A 26,010-nucleotide genomic window follows, 5' to 3' on the forward strand; every position below is an offset into this window, starting at 1 on the left:
CGCCCCCCCGCCCCGCGCGACCTGCGCCGGTCTGCGGTGGGCGGGGCCCGAGCTGCGGCGGCCTCGTTCCCGAGGGTAGAGACGAGGGACGACGCCTGCGAGCGCCTCTCGCACGTCCCACAGGTGCAAAGACGGATGCGCGCGGGAGGCAGGCGCCCTGCTGCCCCCGCCCGCGGCCAGGGGACTGGTTTGAACGTGCGCCTGCTGCGGAGCTGACCCGGCGTTTAAATCTGACAGCCGAAACGGACGCCCACCCGAAGGAACTCTCCGTCGGAGGCCTGCTCTCCCCTCGATGCTGGAACTCAGCAGTCTTGTTGGAAAGACCCTCGGCTGGGGGGCAGCCTCTCCGAGAAGGTGCTCCACCACTGGAAGCGTGTTGCGGTGGGGTTGGATTTGACTGATAGCTGGTATCCTGGAAACGTTCCCACGCCCACCCCCACCCCTGGCCGGGCGGAGACGGTAGCTTGCCCTCGCCTGCAAGCAAAATTGCCCCGAAGCAGCCGATCCAACACTCAGGCCGGGCCTCACTTCGCGGCCTTCAGAAAGTCAAGCTCAGGCTCTCCTCCGCCTAAACCTTGGCTCTGGTTATCTCTCACCGTATTATTTCCGGAAACTCCTTTTGAAACTATTACCGTTGTGACTCCTACGATCTACACGGCGGGGTAGAGTTTTCGTCCCTGCTGAAGCTTCAAAGCTCCCGGTTCCTTGCGGACTAGAGCTTGCCTTCCTCGGTGTAGCGTTCACGCGCCCTGCGCACAAACTGGCCCCCAGCGTTTCCTCTTTGTCCCGCACAACCCCTCTGCTCTTTCGGATTGCCTAACTACATACAGCACTGCCTTCCACTCTGGCAAAAAAACCCCACAAAAAAACAAAACTACCTTCCCCACTCCTAGCTTTTCCCTTTCATGCTAATTCTCCTTCCTCTCTTCTTCCCTAGAGATTCTTAGCTCAATTCTCTCAGCACTCCTACCACCATCCAGCCACATCAGTGAACAAATTCAACCAAATAAATTAATAAGATTATTGAGATAGCCTCCCAACTGAGCTCTCCATTTCTGTGTTGTCACCTACAGTCAATTCTCAATGTGTCAGCCAATTGGATCTTTTTAAAATGTGGGTCAGGGGCGCCTGGGTGGCACAGCGGTTCAGCGTCTGCCTTCGGCTCAGGGCGTGATCCCGGCGTTAAGGGATCGAGCCCCACATCAGGCTCCTCTGCTATGAGCCTGCTTCTTCCTCTCCCACTCCCCCTGCTTGTGTTCCCTCTCTCACTGGCTGTCTCTGTCTCTGTCAAATAAATAAAATCTTATTTAAAAAATAAATAAATAAAAAATAAAAAGTGGGTCAAATTGTGTTCAGAGCAAAATCCTTTTGCTCTGAACCGTTTGCTCTTCACCGTCCAGTAGCTTCCCATCTGTCATAGGTGATGGGGTTTATCCCTCCCTCTTCTAATGTCATCTACTGCCTGCCTCCTTGCTGTGCCTCAAGCTGAATGCATTCCTGCCTCTGGCCTTTCACCCTCCTTCTATCTCAACTAGGAGTGGTTTTGCCCCATACAGGACATGTGGCAATGTCTGGAGACATCTTTGGTTGTCAAACAGATGGTCACAACTGGAGAAGTGGATGCTGCCAGCATCTAACAGATAGTGGCCAGGGATGCTGCCACCATCCTACAATGTACAGGACAGCCCTCCCACAAGATTATCCAGCCCTCGGTGTCAATAGGGCTGATATGGGGGAACCCTCCTACATCTCAGAAGCTGGAGGTAACTACTTAAGTGTCTCCTCTCACTTTTCAGGTCTTTGCTCCAATGGCACCTTAGTGGGGCCTTCTCTGATCCTGAATTGTAACCCCCAATGTTCTCTGGCCCCTGTCTGGCTTTGTTTTTCTCTATAGAACTCATTATGTATGACATTCTGTATGTCCTACTTTTTTTAAAATACATATTTTAAAGTGATGTTGTTTATTCATTAATTTTAATTCCAGTATAGTTAACATACAGTGTTATATATTAGTTTCAGGCATATCATGTAGTGATTCAACAGTTCTATACATTACTCAGGGCTCATCAAGGCAAGTGCACTCTTGGGGTGCCTGGGTGGCTTAGTCACTTAAGCGTCTGCCTCCAGCTCAGATCATGATCTCTGTCCTGGGATCGACCTGGTCTCTCTCTCACTCTTCCAAATAAATAAATAAATAAATAAATAAATAAATCTTAAAAAAAAAAAAAGATAAGTGTACTCTTTAATCCCTGTTGCCTATACCCCATCCCACCCCCCTCTGGTAACCATCAGTTTGTTCTCTGTAGTTAAGAGTCTTATTTTTTCCTTTTTTCTTTTGTTTTGTTTCTTAAATTCCACATATGAGTGAAATCACATGGTATTTTTCTCTGGCTTACTTCGCTTAGCATTAGCGTTATGCTCTCTTGATCAATTCATGTTATTGCAAATGACAAGTGTGGAGGCCACTTTTAGGCAATAGGCTTGAGCAGTGGAAACTTAAGCAAGGCAAAAGGGCCCACAGTGTCCACTAAGCTGATGCAAACAGGCTCATTAAGCCATAGGCCCTAACCAGGCACTGTTCCTAAGATTACCAAAAAAGGGAAAACTCCATAGTTTCCCATACTCCCTTACTCTGCCCTATAACTATAGCCCCTCACCACCACCTCATGGCAGACAGTCCCTCCTTTGCTGTCTTGCCCACTGCTCCTTTGCAGTGTATTCTGTAAACTTCCGTCTCCTTTGTTCTGCCTTGGGTAAATTCTTTCACCACCTGAACCACAGGCCTCCACCCAATCTAGATGCCCCACAGCAAGATTTCATTCATTTTTATGGCTGAATAATATTCCATTTTGTGTGTGTGTGTGTGTGTGTGTGTGTGTGTGTGTGTGTGAATAAAACCTCTGATTTATCCATTTACCTATCAATGGACACTTGGGCTGCTTCCATAATTTGATTATTGTAAATAATGCTGCAACTAGTGTTGAATTAGTATTTTTGTGTTTTTTGGGGTAAATGCCCAGTAATGTGATTACTGGATCATATGGTAATTCTTTTTTTTTTCTTTTTTAGTATTTATTTATTTATTTGAGGGAGAGAGTGAGAGGGAGCAAGCAGGGGTAGGGGCAGAGGAAGAGGGAGAGAGTGAATCCTTAAGCAGACTCCCTGCTGAGCATGGAGCCAGACACGGGGCTTGATCCCAGGACCCTGAGATCTTGATCTGAGAGGAAATCAAGAGTCAGCCACTTAACCGACTGAGCCACCCAGGTGCCCCATGGTAATTCTATTTTTAATTTTTTGAGGAACCTCCATACTTATTTCCACAGTGGCTATATCAGTTTGTATTACTGTCAACAGTGCAAGAGGGTTCCTTTTTTCCCCCATCTTTGCCAACACTTTTTTCTTGCAGTTTTGATTTTACCCCTTCTCTGACAGGTGTGAGGTGATATCTCATTGTCATTTTCATTTGCATTCCCCTGATGATGGGTGATGTTGAGCATCTTTTCATGTGTCTGTTGGCCATTTGGATGTCTTCTTTGGAGAAATGTCTGTTCATGTGTCCTGCCATTTGTTGATTGGGTTAATTGTTTTTTGGTGTTGGGTTATATAAGTTCTTTATATATTTTGGATACTAGCCATTTATCAGATATGTCATTTGCAAATATCTTCTCCCATTCAGTCTTTTAGTTTTGTTGATTGTTCACTTTGCTGGCAGAAGCTTTTTATCTTGATGTAGTCTTAACAGTTTATTCTTCCTTCTGTTTCCCTTGCCTCAGGAGACAATAGAAAAATGTTGCTATGGCCAATGTCAGAGAAATTACTGCCTGTGCTCTCTTCTAGGATTTTTATGGTTTCAGGTCTCATATTTTGGTCTTTAATCCATTTTGAATTCATTTTTGTGTGTGGTGTAAGGAAGTGGTCCAGTTTCATTCTTTTGCATGTTGCTGACCAGTTTTCCCAACATCATTTGTTGTAGAGACTGTCTTTTTCCAATTGGATATTCTTGCCTCCTTTGTTGAAGATTAATTGACCATATAAGTATGGGTTTATTTCTGGGCTTCCTATTCTGTTCCATTGATCTATCTGTCTATTCTTGTGCCAGTACCATACTGTTTGTTTATTATAGCTTTGTGGTATGACTTAAAATCTGGAATTGTGTTATCTCTGGCTTTGTTTTTCTTTTTTAAGACTGCTTTGGCTATTAAGGGTCTTTTGTGGTTCCATACAAATTTTAAAATTGTTCCAGTTCTGGGAAAATGTAGTTGGTATTTTGATAGGGATTTCATTAAATGTGTAGATTGCTTTTGGCAGTATACACATTTTAACAATATTTGTTCATCCAATCCATGAACATGGAACGCCTTTCCATTTCTTTGTGTCATCTTCAATTTCATTCATCTGTGTTTTATAGTTTTCAGAGTACAGATGTTTGACCTCCTTGGTTAGGTTTATTCCTAGGTATATTATTATTTTTGGTGCAGTTGGCAATGGGATTGTATTCTTGATGTCTCTTTCTACTGCTTCATTGTTAGTGTATAGAAATACAACAGATTTCTGTACATTGAAGGAAACAACAGGTGCTGGCAAGGATGTGGAGAAAGGGGAGCCCTCTTATGTGCTGGTGGGAATGCAAACTGGTATAGCTACTCCAGAAAACAGTATAGATATTCCTCAAAAAGTTAAATATAGAGCTACCCTATGACCCAGGAATTGCACTACTAGGTATTTACCAGAAGGACACAAACATAGAGATCCAAAAGGGTACCTGCATCCCAATGTTTATAGTAGTAATGTCCATAATAGCCAAGATATGGAAAGAGCCAAGATGCCATTGACAGATGAATGCATAAAGAAGATGTGGTATATATATACATTGGAATATTACTCAGCCATCAAAAATGAAATCTTACCATTTGCAATGACATGGATGGAGCTAGAGTGTATTATGCTAAGGGAAATAAGTCAATCAGAGATGACAGTTATCATGATTTCACTCATATGTGGAATTTAAGAAACAAAACAGAGGATCATAGGGGAAGGGAGGGGAAAATAAAATAAGATGAAATCAGAGAGACAGACAAACCATAAGAGACTATTAACTATACGAAACAAACTGAGGGTTGCTGGAGGGGAGGTGGGTGGGGGTAAGGGGTAATTGGGTGATGGGCTATAAGGAGGGCACTTGATGTAATCAGCACTGGGTGTTATATGCAACTAATGAATCACTAAATTCTACCTCTGAAACTAATAATACACTATATGTTAATTAATTAAATTTTAAAAAAAGAAGTGCAACAGACTTCTGTACATTGATTTTGTATCCTGCAACCTTACTGAATTCATTTACCGGTTCTGGTCATTTTTTGGTAGAGTCTTTAGGGTTTTCTATCTATAGTGTCACGTCATCTGCAAACAGTGAAAATTTTACTTCTTCATTACTAATCTGGATGCCTTTTATTCCTTTTTCTTGTCTGATTGCTGTGGCTAGGACTTCCAGTACTGTGTTGAATAAAAGTGGTCAGAGTGGACATCCTTGTCTTGTTCCTGATCTTAGGGGAAAAGCTCTCAGTTTTTCACCATTGAGGATGATGTTTGCTGTGGGTTTTTCATATATGGTCTTTATTATGTTGAAGTATGTTTCCTCTAAACCTGCTTTGTTGAGTTTTTATCATGAGCGGATGTTGTACTTTGTCAAAAGCTTTTCTTGCATCTATTGAAAGGATCATACGGTTTTTATTTTTTCTCATTAACATGCTGAACCGTGTTGTTTTGCAAATATTGAACTATCCTTGCATCCTGGGAATAAATCCCACTTGATCATGGTGAATGATTTTTTTAATGTATTCAGTTTGCTAATATTTTGTTGAGGATTTTTTTTGCATCAGAGATATTGGCTTGTAGTCCTCTGTATGTTCTGATTTTTAAATTGTTTTTCTTTCCCCATTACATTATGAGCTCCACCAACGTAAACATTTTTGTCTATTTTGTTTACTTCTGTATCTCAAACACCTAGAATGGTGCCTGGCACTTAATAGTTGTTCAGAAACTATTTTTTGAATGAATTGATATGTAACATGCATTGTACTACCCAGTACTCTAAGTGCTACATGTACTAATTCATTTAATCTTCATGACAGCATGAAGCAGTTAATATCCGGTTTATCCTCATTTAAGGGAAGAAAATCAGGTATAGATAAATTTGATAATTAATAAATGTCAGAGCTAAAATTCAGACCCCTACTCTTACCCCTATATTATTACTGCCAATATGGGTTGAATTGTGTCTTCCCCAAAAAAGATAGGTTGGAATCCTAACCCTCCATACCTCAGAATGTGACCTTTTTGGAGGAAGGGTGTTTACAAAGATAATCAAGTTAAAATGAGGTGATTATGACGGGTTCTAATCCAATAGGACTGGTGTCCTTACACAAAGGAGGCTCCTTGGTGGCTCAGTCAGTTAAGCATCTGACTCTTGATTTTGGCTCATGTCATGACCTCAGGATTGTGAGATTGAGCCCTGCATCAGGCTGCATTTGGAGGCTGCTTAAGATTCTCTCTCTCTCTTTAAGGGCACCTGGGTGGCACCGTTGGTTAAGTGTCTGACTCTTGGTTTTGGCTCAAGTCATGATCTCAGGGTCGTGGGATCGAGCCCTGCATTGGGCTCCATGCTCAGTGCAGTCTGTTTGAGTCTCTCTCTCTCCCTCACCCTCTGCCCCCCCACCTCAAATAATTTTTTAAAAAAATTCCCCCCACCCCGTCCCCCCTTGCTCACATGTTCTCTCTCTCTCTCTCAAAAAAAAAAAAAAAAGGAATTTGGACACAGACACACAGAGGAAGAGATGTGAGACACGTAGGGAGAAGTCTGCTGTCTCCATGCCAAGGAGAGAGGGCTGGAACAGATCCTTCCCTCACAGCTCTCAGAAGAAAGCAACCCTGTGGACAGCTTAATCCTGCACTTCTGACATCCAGAACTGTGAGACAGTAAGTTTCTGTCACTTAAGCCAATCATTTTGTGGTACTTTGTTATGGCAGCCCTAGCAGACTATTGTAACTGCTTGCGAGGAGAGCTGAATGTGGGACTTCTTATCTGATTATGAGTTTGTATAATTACCTACTAAATGAATACAGTAATTATTACGTAACTGGAAGTTGGGGGTTATGTTTTTGAGTACTTCAAATGGTTCAAAGTTTGATATTTTTAAGGTTTTTTAGCCGAGGAACAAAATTCTTTTAAGTTATGTATTCAAATCAACCTACATTTTTATCACTATGTTTCATACAGTGTTAACATTTGTATTATATCAACTACGCATGAAGTATCTGGAAGCATACTATTCATTCGGATTTCTTTTGTATAAACACTCTCCTTTCTCAATCTTCTCCTGACTCAGATTCCAAACCTTTTCCTTCCTTCACCATTCTCCCTACTACTAGTAAGACAGAGCAGCCCAGTTAGGCGTCGGGTGTGCAGCCCTGTCTCTGGACCCAGCTTGGATGGGCGATATCCCAGCTCCACCATTTAGACTTCGGGCAAGTTACATAAGCTCTCCGTGCTTCTGTTGTCTCAGCCATGAAATGGGGACAACAATAGTCCCACTTCACAGGGTTGTCATGATGATTACATAAATTATAATTTGCCAAGTTTTCAGAAGAATGCCTAATGCAAAATAAGCGTCAAATAATTTAAGGGAAAAAAAAGAACAGCTAGATATTAAAACTAAGATAGAGGAATGTTACATAATTCTTACCTTTAAGAAATCACAGTCAGTGTGGGGAGTGTGAAGCCCTTAGGTCATCCGTCATGTCTACAAAGCTTAGCCCCTTTCAACCCTTTCATGGATGAGAAAGAAGCCGAAGATGGGAACTTGGCCGCTAGTCACGCTCTCGTGTCTGTAGGCATAGCCTGTATGCCAGACGCTGCCAGACTGGGGAACCAGACAGACCAGGTCTCTGTCTGGAAGGCCAGGAGAAGGCTGGCCTGAAGCAGGTTGACTTCAGCAATTCCCAAGAAGAAAGTCAAACCAACCTGGGATGATGCAAACGCTGTTACTATATCTTTCATGGGCTACAGAAGAAAACCCTGCCACAGATCTGAGATCAGGTCACTTTTGTTTTCTCCATAAGCTGTCTCTTCAAGTTGAGAAAATTTCCTAAGTATCCGAAGTCATGAACACACTTTTGTTCTGTTATATATGTTAGGAGGAAGATGTGCATAACCTCCCAGGCAGTCTCTTTATCCCCCCCCCCCACACACACATTTGGGGGGGACCCTGGCTTTTGCTGGAGCCTGGCACCAATGAGGCAGCAAGCTGCCCAGTCAGGAGACCCTCAGCCCCTGCAGACACAGCCCTGTTGGCACATCCCGCTCCTGCTGCCGGGGGAGGCTGATGGCGGGCGATGTGATGGAAAGAAGAAGGGGAAAGAAAAAGTAAACAAAACCTGAGACACAGATTTGCCAGGCAACAAGAGGAAAATGCAGAGGCTGGGTGTAACTTAAGAAGGAGTAGTCAAAGAAGTAAAGCATCAACGTTACAGGGGCTTCTTTGAATACATTTGAGTTACGTCTTGATTTTTCCTTTGTCTTATTCTTAAACCTTTTCTACTAAAAGTACAGACAACGCATTTTATTATAGGTCTCCATTGATCAAACAGGAGGTTCCATTTTAGAAAATTATTGCTCACAATTGAGAGTAAGTCAACCTGGGAATATCCTTTTCTTTAGCAAAATATTTTTATTCTGAAATCAAATGCCAGAAGTCATTGCTATTGCTCAGAAATCTAGAAATTTTCACCAGATATAAAAGTGCGCTTTGATTCACCCTTTCATGTCTCTAATGACACCTGCACCGGAGTCAGTTAGAAAAGAAGTCACTGAGAGATTTTTTCTCTGGGTTCAAGACCAATTAACCCAGTTCTGGACAAACCATGGAATTTAGACCCATACTGGAATGGTACTGTGTCCACTGACCCTGGGATATGGTTCAAACCACACAGAACAATCCAGATTTGCCTCATGCATTTTTGCTTTTCTTTCCATGTAAGAGAAGGACCAGAGTCAGAAAATTGTGTGCATTTCCCTTCCTGACTAGGCATTAGGGGAATGTCGTTAACTTGAATAAAGGAACTAACCAATCGGAAGTCTCCTATTGCTGCTGCAACAAATTACCACAAGCCTGGTGGCTGAAAACAGCAAGAATTTATTACCTTTCAGTTCTCCACGTCAGACATCCGACACAAGTCTAACTGGACTAAATCAAGTTATCGCAGCAGGTTTGCGTTCCTTTTTAGACGATCAGGGGAAGATCGGTATTTTTGTTCATTTGGGGTTGTTGGCAGAATTCAGAACCCTGTGGTTCTAGGACTGAGCTCCCCATTTCCTTCCTCATTTTCAAAGCCAGTAGCAGTGGGTTGAATCCCTCTCATACTTGAAATTTCTCTTCCTTTTTCTTTGGTCTCATCTCTCTGATCCATCTGTTTTCCACTTCCATTTTTAAGGTCTCATGTGATTAAATTGAGCCCACCCAGATAATCCAGAATAATCTCCCAATTTTAAGGACCTTAATCACATCTGCAAATTTCCTTTTGCTGTGTAAGGGGACAAACTTAAAAGTTCTGGACACTAGCATATGGACATCTTTGGGAGGTCATTATTTTGCCTACTACACCAGCCTTAGATGGGGGACCCATAACCAGCCTCAAGGTCCCTGAAAAGAATGAACATGTTGAGATTAATGAACTGGTGTGGTCCTTTGCCTCACATTGAGAGTCCACCCAGGACATGGCACAGGCTTAAGGCATGGGCCCCACAGCAGATGCCCTGGCTCCATTTGTTTCTCGCAGTGTGATTTTAGGAAAGTTCTCACCCTACAAAGGCCCGCTTTCTTCAGCCTATAACATGAAGCTAATATCAGTATCTACCTGGTCTAGGCTGAACGTTTGTGTCCTCCCAAAATTCGTATGTTGAACCTAACCCCAAATTGGATGATAATTGGAGTTGGAGCATTTAGGGGGTGACTAGGTCATGGGGTGGAGCCCTCATGATGAGATGAGTGCCCTTATAAAGAGACCCCCGAGAGCTCCCTCACCCCTCCCACCCTGTCAGGACACAGAGAGAAGATGGCTGTCTATAAACCAGGATGTGAGCTCTCACCAGACACAGAATCTGCTGGTACCTTGAGCCTGGGTATCCTGGCCTCCAGAACCGGGAGAAATAAATGTTGTTGAAGTCACCCAGTCTATTTTTGTCATAGCGGCCCAAGTGGGCTAATGTATTACCTCATAGGGCTGTTGAAGGAAATGACATATTCCGTGTAAAGCACTCTGAGGATTGCCTCCGTCATGGACTGTGCTGGGGTTTTAGCTAATCAAAAAGGCTCATATACAAATGAAGCAGACAGCCACAAGAGTCGCTGCTTAAAATTCCTCCCTCTTGTCTCATTCCATTGATTCCTGGATTTGGTATCTGTGAAAATAAAAATAGCCTAGAAGAAATAAAAGCACATTTTCATCAGCAATTTGACGATGGCGAAGGAGGAGGAAAATGAAAATGTATACTGAGCGTCTATTTTGTGTGAAGCAACGTGCGTGCCTGAAGGATCTGAGACCATATTTTAACGAGGTGGAGACACCAGGTGCTTGAGAAGCAAAGGCACCTAGGCTTTCCCAAGGCACAAAGTAGTAAAGCAAACTTGCTGGTTTCCGAGTCTTGTCTAGGACCCCTGACTAATCGGTGGCCAAGGGAAATGGACTCTCCAGGCCCGCACAGATGGGAGCAAGGAACTGACCTAACAACGCATGTCAGGTCAAGTCCAGCTGTTCTCTGATGGGCTGCAAGCTGATTTATGCAGCCCTTTATCACTTGGTAGTCTCCAAATGCTTCCTCCCTCTCCTTAGTGTCTGTCAGCCTTTTTTGGATGCGTTTTGGCTCAACACCCTCCAACTCTTAGACATCGGTCATGCTGTGACCCACTGGCTGGCTCAAGGACGTGCCTCTTCCTTTGAATACATAAATAACTTTTGCTTTATTATGAGCAGGGCAGTGCAGTTGGGTGAGAATGACTTGACCACGTGGCCCTTTGCTTATTATCCAGAACGTTCTGTCTAAAACAGTGCTGATGTAGATTGATAACAAGGTAATATTGGGGGATTTGGAATACAGTTCGTGGGGGGACAGGCTTGATTTTTTTCTCACACCTTTGTTTGTAACAACTCTATCTATTGGCCACCATAACAAAAACTGTTGAAAGTGAGAATTTATTAGTTTAAGAAATCAGGGGCGCCTGGGTGGCACAGCGGTTAAGCGTCTGCCTTCGGCTCAGGGCGTGATCCCAGCGTTATGGGATCGAGCCCCACATCAGGCTCCTCTGCTATGAGCCTGCTTCTTCCTCTCTCACTCCCCCTGCTTGTGTTCCCTCTCTCGCTGGCTGTCTCTATCTCTGTCGAATAAATAAAAATAAAATCTTTAAAAAAANNAAAAAAAAAAAAAAAAAAAAAAAGAAATCATGATGTATACTATCTCCAAACAGCACCAACTATTGTGTGTGTAATCATAACCAGCTCTATCAAAGTTACTGAAAATGTTGATACTTTTATTTATCTAATTTTATTTTAAAGATTTTATTTATTTATTTGACAGAGAGGGCACACAGAGTGGGGGAGAGGGAGAAGCAGACTCCCTGCTGAGCAGGGAGCTCGATGCGGGGCTGGATCCCAGGACCCTGGGATCATGACCTGAGCTGAAGGCAGACGCCTAACCAACTGAGCCACCCAGGTGCCTCAAAGTGTTGATACTTTTAATGATCATTCTTATGCAAACAGTTTGAACTTGGAAACATCAATCATTAGAACTATAACTTCTGGGGGCGCCTGGGTGGCACAGCGGTTAAGCGCCTGCCTTCGGCTCAGGGCGTGATCCCAGCGTTCTGGGATCGAGCCCCACATCAGGCTCCTCCACTATGAGCCTGCTTCTTCCTCTCCCACTCCCCCTGCTTGTGTTCCCTCTCTCGCTGGCTGTCTCTATCTCTGTCAAACAAATAAATTAATCAATTAAATCTTTTTTTTTTTTTTTTAAAGATTTTATTTATTTATTCGACAGAGATAGGGACAGCCAGCGAGAGAGGGAACACAAGCAGGGGAGTGGGAGAGGAAGAAGCAGGCCCATAGCGGAGGAGCCTGATGTGGGGCTCGAACCCATAACGCCGGGATCACGCCCTGAGCCGAAGGCAGGCGCTTAACCGCTGTGCCACCCAGGCGCCCCTAATCAATTAAATCTTAAAAAAAAAAAGAACTATAACTTCTGATTTTGTAAGTAGTAACTGAGCTTATGTTGAACACGATACCGAAATCTGACTCGTGTGTATTTGGTACGTTTATAGCTCCACACAATGGCATATGAAATGGATTACAGGAGGCATTTCTATTTCTGGATTCTCTGGGGATGTGATTACTTACAACTTGTGTCTTTATCATGCAGGAAGACCTTTATACTTAGATTGCTTGGTATTAGGTTTACAACTTCTATTTAGTGTGAAACAATGCCATGATTTGGACTAGATGCAAATGCCTTAAACCACAAAAGACTTGAGTGCAAAATTCAGTGGAGGATAAACAGTTATCTTAATTGACAGAAAAACAACATTGGCTCAATTTCAGAGTAATCTTTTAAAAACAAATTTATTTTGTAGAGTTACCTCAAATCATTTTCTCTAATTCATATTAATTCACAGGAGAATAAAGAAAAAAATCAGCTTAGACTGAGAACTTGCATCAGTTTAGATAACATGGCTTCTTTTCACTTGCCTTAGATTGCATCTACACTGACAGAACAAAGTGGAGAGTGAAGCACCTATCTTAGGATTTTGCCAGTAATAATTATATGAATAACTACGTGGAGTAGACAGCCCCAGGTTTAGACCTTGCAATAGAGAAGAATTGGACATGGGTAGATTTTTCAGGGTAACTTGGCTTGAGACCAAGGAATGGTTAGTGCTGTTTTTGTCAGGCATAAAACAGATCACAGATCTCCTCTACCCTTGACATCCCTTCCCAATTATTTAGATTTAATTTATTAAAGGTTTTCTACTCATTCTCGGAAGGATAATGAATCCGCAGTATTAAATATTCACTCATCCGTCCAACAGTTATTTATGGAGTACCCACTGTCTGGTGGCCACTGAAGGCGCCCTGGAAACCAAGATAGAGAACGTCCAGGTTTTATGAATCTCATAGGAGATAATTGCCATAGCAACATTTGTTGTCCATCATTGAGGATCTGAAATAAACTTTAGGATCTTAACACAATCTATTTTTGTCATCACCAAAGAGAAAATTGTTATCAATAGAAAAGTCTCAATTTGGCTCTCACATGATACCGTTTGTTCTCTTTCTACCTGGCACCCTCTCCTCTGCCCGCAGCAAACGGTCTCCTGCTCCATCAGTTTTCCTCCCTTTTCTTCAGATCCAATAGGAGTTGGAGAAGTGGTGACCCTGTGCTTGAGTCATCATTTTGCTACATTATATAATAAGTTCATAAACACCATCAGTGGAAAAAAACTAAACAGTGAGGAAAGATCCATTGTTTATCCCTTGTCTCCCAGTCTCCCCGTACTTCCCCAGTGGGGTCAGTTTTGAAACGATCAGACCCATGAGGAGTGGGAAGAACTCATTGTTGCCCTGACCAAATATCTGTTGATAATAATCTCCCTTTATTCTGTAGGGAGACATTTATCCTGCATAAATAGACATCTTACTGTTTTACCTCAATGCAAAAAGTGTTAGCAGTTAGTATTTGTTACAGAAGGGAACTAACATCTGTTAGCAATGAGGTTCTGGCATCCCTTCCTATATGAGTAATTCTGAGGAAAGGAAGTCAGAATAGCAGAGCAGTGGTCACCCCAAAAATAGCCCTGAGACTTCAGCTTTGGGCAGAGCAACTCATCGGCAAAGCTGTGAGGTGAGCAGAGCTGCTTACCCACCGACTCATCTGTTTTACACGTATCTACATAGTGGCTGTCCCGTGCTAAGCATGATGCTCAGGGATGGGCAAGATGCATTTCCTGCCCAAAGAAATGTGTAAATTTTAGCTTCCTTCTCTGGACTCTTTTTTTTAACCTCTACACATTCCATATGTCCAGTATCCCAGTACTCCTTGTTCTTTGCTCTTTTATTTATTTTTTTTAAAGATTTTATTTATTTATTTGACAGAGAGACAGCCAGCGAGAGAGGGAACACAAGCAGGGGGAATGGGAGAGGAAGAAGCAGGCTTCCAGCATATGAGCCTGATGTGGGGCTCGATCCCTTAACGCCGGGATCACGCCCTGAGCCGAAGGCAGATGCTTAACGACTGTGCCACCCAGGTGCCCCTCTTTGCTCTTTTAATTCTCTTCTCTTATCAAAAACTCTTGGGGCGCCTGGGTGACTCAGTCGGTTAAGCGCCTGCCTTTGGTCAGGTCATGATCTCAGGGTCCTGGGATCCAGCCCCACATCGGGCTCCCTGCTCAGTGGGGAGTCTGCTTCTCCCTCTCCCTCTGCCTGCCGCTCCCCCTGCTTGTGTATGCACGCTCTCTCTCTCTCTGTCAAATAAATAAATAAAATCTTAAAAAAAACCACTCTTCTTAATTAGCTACAAGTTGGGAAGGAACTGACAGTTAATTCCTAAAAAGGTATAAAAGACCGTGATGGCTTAGTACATAGTGTTCTGTTACCTTTCCCAGGGTTGTTTGCATTTTCAGAGAAAGGAATCCCTTAATCTGACGCGGTGATATTAATGGCAGAACTCTAGGCACAGTGAAGCGATAGCTGAGACTTTCTTCCCCAAGTGTATGTAAGTTCCCCAGGTCCACCATGCATGGATAGGGCCAGGCCTGACAGGGAGGCCTGAATGCTGAGTTCACTTTTAGATACGAGCCCTAGCAAATCAAGTTGACTGCTTCTTTTGTGTTAGTATAATTAAACTAAACTATTTCAGATGTTATGGCACATTTCTCCCTTAGTCTACAAAGTTTTCATGGCTTTTAAAAGTTTATTCTCTTATGCACTTACTCAGTCAACAAATGCTCATTGAGTACCTATAAAATGTCAGTGATACTTTTAAGCAAAAATAAAAATTCCTGTTGGCATTAATAACACACAACATAAAATAGATACTCATAAATTTTTGACAAGGTAAGTGATGGACGTATTTGAAGGAAACTATATAACTTGACTGAGGAACATAAAAGATTTGGGACATATTCAATTTTATAAATAAGTTAGTTCTCCCCAAATGCATCCACAAGTTTAACATAATCCCAACATTTACGATTTGACAAAAGGTTTCTAAATTTCATGAAGAGGGATTTCTTATAGTATTATCATACACTAGAATAGTATAGAACAATTAAAAATGGTGATTTAAATTTTAATTAATATGAAAAGCTGTTTGTGATATGTACTTTTATTAATTTCTGAAATAGTACATGTATTTTTGGGATAGATAATGCAGATATATATATATAAAATCAAAGTGTAGGGGTGCTTGGGTGGCTCAGTCTGTTAAGTGTCTGTCTTCGGCTCAGGTCATGATCCCAGGGTCCTGGGATTGAGCCCCACTTCAGGTTCTCTGCTCAGCGGGGAGCCTGCTTCTCCCCCTCCCTCTGCCTGCTGCTCCCCCTGCTTGTGCTCTCTCTTTCAAATAAAAAAATAAATAAATTCTTAAAAATAAAAATAAAGTAAAAGTATAATGTTCCTTCTGTTTACCCTTTCATCCCATTTCCTGATGTTAAAAATTCAGTTTGTACCCTGCCAGATAACTTCCTGTGCAAATAAAATCATGTATTAGTGTGTCTAGATTTATTTTATATCTAGATATAAATTTACAGAAGTCTTTTTCTTTTTTTTAAGATTTTATTTTTAAGTAATCTCTACACCCAACATGAGGCTCAAACTCACAATCCTGAGATTAAGACTCACATGCCTTTCTGACTGAGCCAGCCAGGCATCCCTAAACGTACAGAATTCCTAAACTACGAGTCATTCTTGAACATACATATTATTCAGTAACTTCCTTTTTCATTCTACAACATACCAGGAATATCTATGATACATTAAGTAAGAAAATATGATTATAAAACAACATGTTTAGAGTGATCCTGCATTTGTAAACTGTGTGTGTGTGTGCACATGCGTGTGTGTGTGCACATGAGTGTGTGTGTGTGTGCACATGCACATATTTATAGGCAAAGAGAAAAGTCTGAGGATGTAGATTTCTTGGTTGAGAGAGTACAGGTGACTTTTAGTTCTTTGCTACTTTTTCTACTGTTCAAGTTTTTAAAGATTTATTCATTTACTTCAGAGAGGGAGAGAATCTCAAGCAGACTCCAGGCTGAGCTCGGAGCCCAGTGGGGGGCTCAATCTCACAACTGTGAGATCACGACCTAAGCTGAAACCAAGAGTCAGACGCTAACCCAGTGCGCCACCCAGGCACCCCTCTAGTGTTTAGTTTTTAAAATAAGGAGTTTGTATTACTTTTTTTTCTGAAGCATCTTTTTTTTTTCTGAAAGATTTTATTTTTAAGTAATCTCTACATCCAACATGGGCTCAACTCACAACCCAGAGATCAAGGGTTACACACTCCACTGACTGAGCCAGCCAGGCGCCCCTCTGAAGCATTTTTTATGTTTATTGGTCCATTACTTTAATGTGTGACTTTTTTATATTACTTTTATAACCAAGATAAAATCTGTTTCTGTTACAAAGAAAAAAATCAGTATTACTGGAACACTTATGAGACAGCATTTGGCTAAGGTCGTACTGCCGAATGGTGGATTATTGCTCTGATGACCTTCCGACCTTTCAGTCTGCCAATTAATGTTAATATTCCCTATCTTTGTAAGTCAAAATATAGCTATGATATTATGATACAATTATTATATAATATATAAGTATGCATACAATGTAATATACAGAAACTATATATATTTAAAGTGAATGAGGACTGCATTTAGGATACTTCTTTCTAGATGAGATGGGGCTTATAACTTTGTGGTTTTATTGACTTGGATAGTTTTTTCTAATAGATCCAATAATAACAGGACAAACCGAAGCTGCTGCAAGGGCAAGAAATTAAAACCAACAGTCATTTTGTTGCCATTTTTGTTAATGTTGTAGGTGGTGGGATTGACTTCCTTCCTGCATCCGGAGAAATGAGCTATAAATGAACCTTCCAAGGTGAGCAGGGGGAGACACATTCTGCATTCTCTGCACCCATTTCGTGACCCTGCCGGTCTGCAAGGAAAGGGGACTGCGGGGCATGGACTGTCGGTCCTGGCTAAACTGGGGGGTTTGCTCAGGCACCCCTGTGGCAGATACCCCTCTTTCACCTTTATTTTCCTTACAAAATCTGTTTTCAGAAATGTGGTCATAAGGTGTCACTTCAGCCCAGGGTGTTTGGATCCAAATAGGGACCAAACTTTAGGGCCGACCTAGGGTCTCCAGACCTTGACTGATTGTCCTCTGAGAGGGAAGGTCCGAGAGAACATGCCCCTGTCTCTACAGAGTCATGAATTTGCGGCAGTAGCAAAGCATTTTACTCCATAAAATTCCGGCCCTGGGCTGTGCATGTTCCTTTATGCCTTTGTGGGTGTCTCTCTCCCCGTGTATCATCTCCGGCCTTGTATTTGGTGATTCTATTTCTTTTTCTCTCATTTCTTTCCTTTTCTCTTTATTTTTTTTCTCTCAATTGGCCATCTATTAGAAAAAAATTATGTTACTTCTTGACTTCATCAAATAATTACATTTTCCATATATTTTATGTTAGGAGTGAAATTCAGCTGTCACTTATTTAGAGGTTTGGGATCAAACATACTTTATATTTTTTTGCGCATTTATCACTAATACCACTGATTGTCATGGTATTATACATTTATTGGTTTATCTCTTCCAACACGATGTAGACTCCCTGAGGGCTGGGGACTTGGTCTTGTTCTCTGCCATATGCCAAGTGGGTCCACTCCCCAGGTGCCCCAGACGTCCTCCATGTATCCTGTCGCAGTCCTGATGCTTTCCCTTTCACCTCAAAGTAACCACATCTTCCCTTTTATGGTCATTTTCTTGTTTTCTTTCTAGTCTGTCACCCAAGACATGTATATACCCTATAATTTAACTTGCTTCACAAAGAGTATACATCTTTTAAGTTTCTTCCAATTCTCTAAACACCCCTCCATTCTCCCTTTGCCCCCCCCTTTTCTTTACAACTTAGCTCTGGAAGAAACTGGGTTGTTTGATTTGTCTTATAGAGTTTCTCACATCTGGATTTTGCTAATCGCATTCCCGTGTAATTTACCCAGTTCTTCTGTATTTTCTATTAACTGGTAATGAGATTATGGACTTGATCAGATTCAGGTATAATTTCGGGTCCAGCTTCTTTGTAGGTGGCATGTAGGAGGCATGTAATAGCTGATTATCTTTCTGTATGATGCAGATAGCCATTAATCCATTATGAAGTTCAAAATGGTGATATTCAAATTTAATTTTTACTTCTTTATTTGGTTGGCAAAATAGTTCCATAATGGAAAACTTCTCCTCGACTTATTAGCTTACATTGTATGGGAAAAGTAGCATAAGTGCTTGGTGAAAATACATATTTAGAAAGCAAAATATGCAAAAGAAATATACAAAAATAAGAAAACTTACTAACCATAGACCTATTAAAAGGTATACTTCAATAGGAAGAATAGCTAACCTAGGGGGGAGAGATTAGATGAAAGAAAAAATAGTGAGCACAGACAACAATAATTTAAGTAGGGGCACCTGGGTGACTCAGTTGGTTAAGTGAATGACTCTTGGTTTCGGCTCAGATTGTGATCTGAGAGTCCTGGGATCGAGCCCCAAGTCAGGCTCTGCACTCAACACGGAGTCTGCTTGAGATTCTCTCCCCCTGCCTCTCCCGTTCGTGCTATCTTTCTCTCTCTCTGTCTCTTTCTCTCAAGTAAATAAATCTTAAAAAATGAAAATTTAAGTAGGTAAATATAATTAGCTATTATAAAAAATAATTTGAGGTTTAAAAAACAATATGCGAGTGCTTAACAGGTAGTTAAAACATGCTTAACTTTGTGTCTTGTTTAGGAGAAAGAAAAAAACATTGACTAACTTAAGACTTTGTAGGAAAATTATAGAGCTAAATATGTACGTTAAAAAATAGAAATACAACGCGTACCTTTGACATTAACAAAGGAGGAAAAACACTTTGTCAGTCCCAAAGAAGAGAGAAAAGGAATAAGAAGAAAAAAAAGGAAAAGGATAGTAAAGAGAAGACCCAAATTAGATGGTAGAATAAATCCAAAAACACCAGGATCACTGTTTGAGTTCATTGGATAGAACTCGTTTACCAAAAGAGCATCCCATTCGGTTAATAAGCAAACAAACAAACAAACAAACAAATAAACAAAACTATATCTAGTTCAAGAAACACAGTTAAGGGGTGCCTGGCTGGCTCAGTCAGTAGAGCATGTGACATGCAGCTCTTGATCTCAGAGTCGTGAGTTTGAGCCCCACGCTGGGCGTAGAGATTGCTAAATACATACATACATAAGAAACACATTTATGGGGCGCCCAGGTGGCTCAGTCGTTAAGCGTCTGCCTTCGGCTCAGGTCACGATCCCAGCGTTCTGGGATCGAGCCCTGTGTCGGGCTCACTGCTCGGCGGGAAGCCTGCTTCTCCCTCTCCCACTCCCCCTGCTTGTGTTCCCTCTCTTGCTGCCTCTCTCTCTGTCAAATAAATAAATAAAATCTTAAAAAAAAGAAAAAGAAAAAGAAACACATTTAAAACCATCCAGAAATTTGAAAATCAAAGAAAGGAAAAATGTAACAATCAAATACAAATGAAAAAGAAAAAAATGCAGAAGAATAATGGTATTTAATGGAATGAATAGCAAACAAATGGAATTTAAGATAAAAAGCATCATTTGGAGTGACAAGTAAAACTCTTTGATAAAAAAGAATAATTTACCAGAATATAGAGCAATCAAGGACCATAGAAGGATGTTCAACCAAATCATCAACAAGAGGGGAGCTCTTAACACCCCTTTATTTAATAGATCAAGCTGGCCCGAAGAGATAAGATTAACAAGCTTCATTGAATGGGTATATAAGAAAGGGATGAGGGCTTCCCACCTGGTAGATCACAAGATATGGATCCCCAAAAGCCATACAGTGGTCAGGGCAGCGCTTGGCTGATTAAAGTCTGTTCATTGTGGCAGACCAAATTAGCACAAATCAAAGGAGGATGTGGGGGGAAATGGCATTTTCAGGTATTGCTAGTGGGAGTCAAAATGTTACAACCATTTTGGAGAGCTATTTATCAAATGGAGGCATTATCAAAATTGATATGCATATGCAGCAATTCCACTTGTCAGTTATATACCATAGACAAAGTCTTGGGTGTGTGCATAAGTAGATATGTACCAGAACATTTCCTTGCAGCAGTTTTTTGAAACTGGGAAAAACTCGAAGTAACTTAAATGGGTATCAACAGGAAAATGGGTTTGTGAAGATGAAATTCTAGATAGTTACCATATTAACATGAGATAAATTATATGTTATGAAGAGGAAAAAGGGAGGTTGCAGAATAATAAGGGTATGACAACATTTACAACTTAAGGCATGCATGTGCCACAATGGTATTTATATATTCCTTTTTTTTTTTTTAAAGTAAGCCCTATGCCCAATGTGGGGCTTGAACCCATGACCCCAAGATCAAAAGAAACATGCTCTACCAACTGAACCAGCCAGGCACCCTGACAGTGGCATGTACTATTTACGGATACATAGTAGTGTGGTAAAAATATGAAAAAAATGCATTTATAGAATGATCGTCCAAGAAAGGGGGAAAGAGGCTTCCAATGCTTTAAAATAAATAACCCTACGGAGTGATTAGGACAGTGTGTATCATAGTCTACATATATGCATATAGAATGTGGGTAGGCTTGCTTAAGTTGATACAAGTCTGAGAAAAAGGTCTATAGTCACTGGAACGATACCCACAGGTGTCGGCTGTCCATTTTCAGAATTGCTGCTGTTATTTCACCAAGACAATAATCTGTATTCCTTGGGAAATGTGGCAGATGAGAACCACATGTTGGTTTTAGCTGAGCTGTCCTTCATTTTATTTATGGTTTATAAATACACTCAACTTCAGTCAGGTTTATGTAACTTAGGTAGAAGAAATCACTCAATAATTGTACATTTATTAGGTGTTTTATCCACAGGGTTCTTAGGAAATTCAAAATAGATATAAAATATTTTCTCTACACTCAAAGAATGAAAGAACTCATTCTAGCAATAAGACAAACAGAAAACAGTATAAAACCAAATGTGGGCTGTTTGTATGTCTTGTGTTATAAGGATTTAGAAAAATTGGAGCTCACACTGGTAAAAAAAAAAAAAAAAAGAAGAAGGAAAAGAAAAGAAAAGGAAAAAAAAATTGGAGCTCAGGATGAGCTCTGGTAGCAACTGGCAACCCTTCATGAAATGGAATCTGAGCTGGGTTTTCAAAAATGAGAAGAACTTATCCTGAGATGAAATTTAAAATCAAGACTTTCCTTGGGCAGTGCTCTTATTCCAGATCCAGGTAAGCTTCATTTTGACAACCAGGGGCACTGGATTTACAAGCAGCTCAGCTTTTGAAAACTGGTCCAGTGGGGAAAATTGGGTGTGGTAACTGAGTGCTCAGCTCTCTCCATGTCCCAACTCTTTACTGGGTTGAAAACTGAAATGAGAGGAACGATCATGCCATCCCTCTTTCTGTCCTCTCCAACTGTGGTGCAACTTATGACAAGTAGCAGAAACGCACTCAAACATGCGAAAGTAAAAACAAGAGCTAATTGAACACATACTGTGGTTTAACAGACATAAACAGTCAAGATTCAAAGGGCTTGTAAGTTGGAAAGTCAGTCTTGAAATCTGCTTTCTCTGTCTCTCCCATCTCTTTCTTCTGCTTTTCTGTCTCTGTCTCGGTTGTCCGGCTCCCTCTGTTCACTCATCTTGCACGAAGCTTAAAATGGCAGCCTAAACTTGAGATGCACATTCCCTTTGCTTTTGCAGTCCATTTCTTGGAATGTATACTGTAGACACACGAGTGTGCAAAAATAAATCTATAAAGGTTTTTGGAAAAAAAAACAAACAAAACAGAAGCAAGCTAAATGTCCATAAATAAGGGGCTACTTAAATAGGTTATGGTTTGCCTGTTTATAAACATAGTATAATTATAAAATGATTCATGTGGTGGATATTACCAGTCTTTGCCAGTATTTCTTGGTTCCTTCTCCTTCTGGGTAGGAACACATTCTGCCCTTTTGAGGGTGAGCATGCTGATGTGATTTGCTTTGTCCTCTGGAATTTTAAAAGGATTTTAAGAGTCCATATGAGGTTCTCCATGTTCTCCTGGTACAGCAATTGCAGAAACACACACTGGGAGGAAGAGTCATGAGACCGAAGCGGCCAGAGCACTGAGCCGTCACAGGGATGACAACAGATGTCACATGCACAAGAAGTAAATGTTTGCAGCATTGAGCCACTGAGATTCTGGTGTTATTTGTTATCATGACAGAAACTAGATCACCCTGGCTAATACAGTATACTGTGTAGTCAGTGAAATGAATGAGAGAATACATATGTACCGAAATGGAAAATTAGATTAGTCAGGGAAAAAGATAAGGGACATAAATGTAAACAGAATTATTCTGTTTGTGATTTTATAAAAATATCACCTATAGAAAAACAAAGACTGAGGGACTCTTCCAATTTAACGGAGACTAAAGAGGCATCATATCGAAATGCAATGAGTCATCTTGGGTTGGATCCTGGAACAGAAAAAAATTCTTTTTCTTCTGCTATAAAAGACATTAGTAGAATAATTAGTAAAATTTGAATAAGGTCTATAGATTAGATAATAATATCCAATTGATATTACTCTCTTGTTTTTATAATTATACTGTGTTTATAAAGGAAAATGATCTTATTTTCAGGAAACACACACTGGTGTAAATAGGCATCATATTTGCAATCCAGTCTCAAATTGTTCTGAAAAAAGTGTGCATGTGATATATATGTGTGTGTATGAGAGAGAAAGAGACTATATATACAGAAAAAAATTATATATATAAGAGAGAAGGAATAATAAAACATCTTTCTCCTCCCGGTCCTTGCAAATAAAGGCACTAATACGTGAGAACATGTATTATTTTACTGCAGCACTTCTTCTAGGGACAAAAAATTGGAAACAAAGTGTATGACCATCACTAAGGAAATAATTGACTAAGTGGTGGAATATTCACATCATAGAAGATTGAGCAATGCAGACTGTTCCACAGCTGAGAGGGTGAGTGAGCTCTCTATCAGTTGACTGGGAGAGATTTCCACTATGTATTTTTACTAAGAAAGGAAATGCAAAGAATTTTATAACCCTCCCTTTATTTTGTAAAACAGTGAGGAGGAAATCCCCACGTATGTGAGTTTGTCTAATTAAAACAGTGGGTAGAAGGTGTGCAAGGGCACACAGAGGTTGTTAACTTGCTCAGAGCAGGGGGATGGAGTTAGCCAGGAGAAGGGAAAAGGGAGGAGATTAGCAGGACCCGGGACACAAGCTTAAGCAATAATTCACGATAGGCATAGCACCTGTATAGAGTGGGCTGATGCTTTGCAAATAAAGCTTTAAATTTGTGAAAACTAACATATGTTTTTGTATAGCTTTTATGGTTGTTTTCTAATTATGGAGCTCTGGCAGAAGGGGTGTTTTACCCAAATTAGGTCTGCATACTATATATTCCAAGTTTAGCAATGCAAATTCTCTTCTGTAGAAAATCAAATAAAGTCTTTAATGTAAGTACTGACACAAGGCCAAACCAGCAGTTCTTTTGAAACCTGGCAGTCTGCCTGCTGATCATTAACTGCTATTCTTTCCCAAACAAATACCTCTGAAGAAATGACACTCCAAAGCCAGGGGTAGATAATCTTCAAGACGTATAGTTTTGGAAACTATAAATTTATGGCTCACAATACCTTATTGTCTTGAAAACAATAATATATATATGGGCAAATGTATGTATATATATGGGCAAATGTATGGAAATTAACAATCCATTTTTGCATATTAATAATTTCATGGCTTGGGCTTTCATGCATGGATTTGCATGAATTATTCATTTTCAAAGTTAGGAAAATTAACTTTTAGAAAATCATTTACTAGTAGAAACAATGAAGCTCTTTTAAGTAATAAAATAGAGGGCACTTAATTTTTGCTTAAAAAAAGACATTTCTCAGTAAGAATGTAAATAGGAGGGGTAATGTTTAATGTATTAACTCTCTTCATGGACATATCCATTTTTAGAGGGCAAAAAGCTTTAGGACAAAGGAATTTTAAAACAGTATTTCTACATTAATGAAATAGAGGTTTGGCCCCTAGTGGGCAAGGAACTTTTATCATGCAAAGGACTGGAACCAAGAATAGGGCCCTGTTCCTATCCACCTGGCTCCCTGCCCTTAGACCGGCTCCACTCTTCAGTCCTAGCTAACAAAGGCTAGGTGCAGACCCTTCCAGGCTGATTAGAACAATTACCAAAATCTCTTTGTTCATTTCCTGCTTGATCTTTTTTCTTAAGATTTATTTATTTATTGGGAGGGAGGGACAGAGGGAGAGGGAGAGTCTAAGCAGACTCCACACTGAGCATGGAGCCAGATATGGGGCTCAAGTTCACGACCCTGAGATCATGATCAGAGCCAAAACCAAGAGTCAGACGCCTAACCAGCTGTGCCCTCCAGGAGCCCCCAAAATTGATCTTAAAGTGTAGCCCCCTCACCAAAAACCCCCATTCCAATTCTACACCCTTTTCCCAAATTCTGATTCTGTTTAGGACCGTCCAGACCTGATACTTGGACTTGAACTCCCAGCTGTAGTTTGACTTCCTCCTCTCTCAAATGGTTTTGCTCTGGACTCCCCTCCTCTCCTTTGCAGGGCCCTGCATCAGCCTTAATAGTGCTAATGGAAAGCTGCATCAGATGTGAAACTGTCATTATTAAAGATAATAATTGTCGTTTTTTAAAGATTTTATTTAGTTATTTATTTGAGAGAGAGAGCATATGTGTATTAAGTTGGGAGAGGGGCAAAGGCAGAGGGAGAGAGAATCTCAAGCAGACTGTGTTGAGCCAGAGCCCAACGTGGGGCTTGATCTCATGACCCTGAGATCATGACCTGAGCTGAAACCAAGAGTTGGTTGCTTAACTGACTGAGGTTTAGCACCCAGGCACCCCAGCACCCCGTGAAATTATCGTCTTAGTGTTGCTTGAAGAGTGTTGAATTGACACAGAGCCTAAGATGAGTGACATTTAAAGGTTAAGGGTCCATTCAGTGCCGTTATATGGAAGTACTAACAAGCAGATAGTCAAGTGGGCTCCTCAGTCTGTCTCCAGTCTCTGGGATCTGGAGAGGTGGTGTTAGATTCGGTATCTCCGATCTCTCTCAGGCTTTCCCCTCTATGCCTTGTTGACTCATTGTTTTCTTTAAAGATGGGAATAATGTTAGCCAACTGTCTGATTCAGCTCTTCCCACTTGGACCTGTGAGCAGTTTTCTGAAGATATCATATTTCATTCATGACATATTGATTTTATTACTGTAACTGGAACATTCTCGAGTTCTTCAGGTTTCAGAGATCATTTGTTCAGTGCCAAGATAGCAGAGCCTTAGCTCCCATTTCCACCCCCAAGGTTGCCCTCCTGCTTTGGACTATTGCTCAATTCCTGGCAATCATCTCTTCATCTCTTATAACTTTTTTTTCATGTTGCTTTTCTCTCCATGCATTGCATATGACATAGAATCTCTGGGCTTACATTCCAGCACTTTAGCAAGTTGAGCAGAAAGAAGGCATTTCTTTCGCATTAAGCTCAGCAAACATCCCAGCATTGGCTCTTTGGACTTGGCTTGGGTTCCTAGCATATCCCTTAAATAATCACTGTGACAAATGCTCTTGGAAACCAAGAGCCAG

The 26,010-nt window shown here is 41.0% G+C and overlaps 1 long non-coding RNA gene across 1 annotated transcript in view; it reads left to right on the forward strand.

Moving 5' to 3' along the window:
* Window positions 1–1,220: 1,220 nt before the first annotated feature.
* The window catches only part of LOC117801547, a 30,601-nt gene continuing 5,811 nt past the window's right edge, over window positions 1,221–26,010 (forward strand). Inside the window, exons 1-3 of the long non-coding RNA XR_004624183.1 lie at window positions 1,221–1,763; window positions 6,807–6,978; window positions 17,143–17,202. This is a non-coding gene — a long non-coding RNA (uncharacterized LOC117801547). The remainder of the gene's footprint in view (window positions 1,764–6,806; window positions 6,979–17,142; window positions 17,203–26,010) is intronic.

The sequence above is a fragment of the Ailuropoda melanoleuca genome, chromosome 3, assembly GCF_002007445.2.
Source record: "Ailuropoda melanoleuca isolate Jingjing chromosome 3, ASM200744v2, whole genome shotgun sequence".
NCBI lineage: Eukaryota > Metazoa > Chordata > Mammalia > Carnivora > Ursidae > Ailuropoda > Ailuropoda melanoleuca.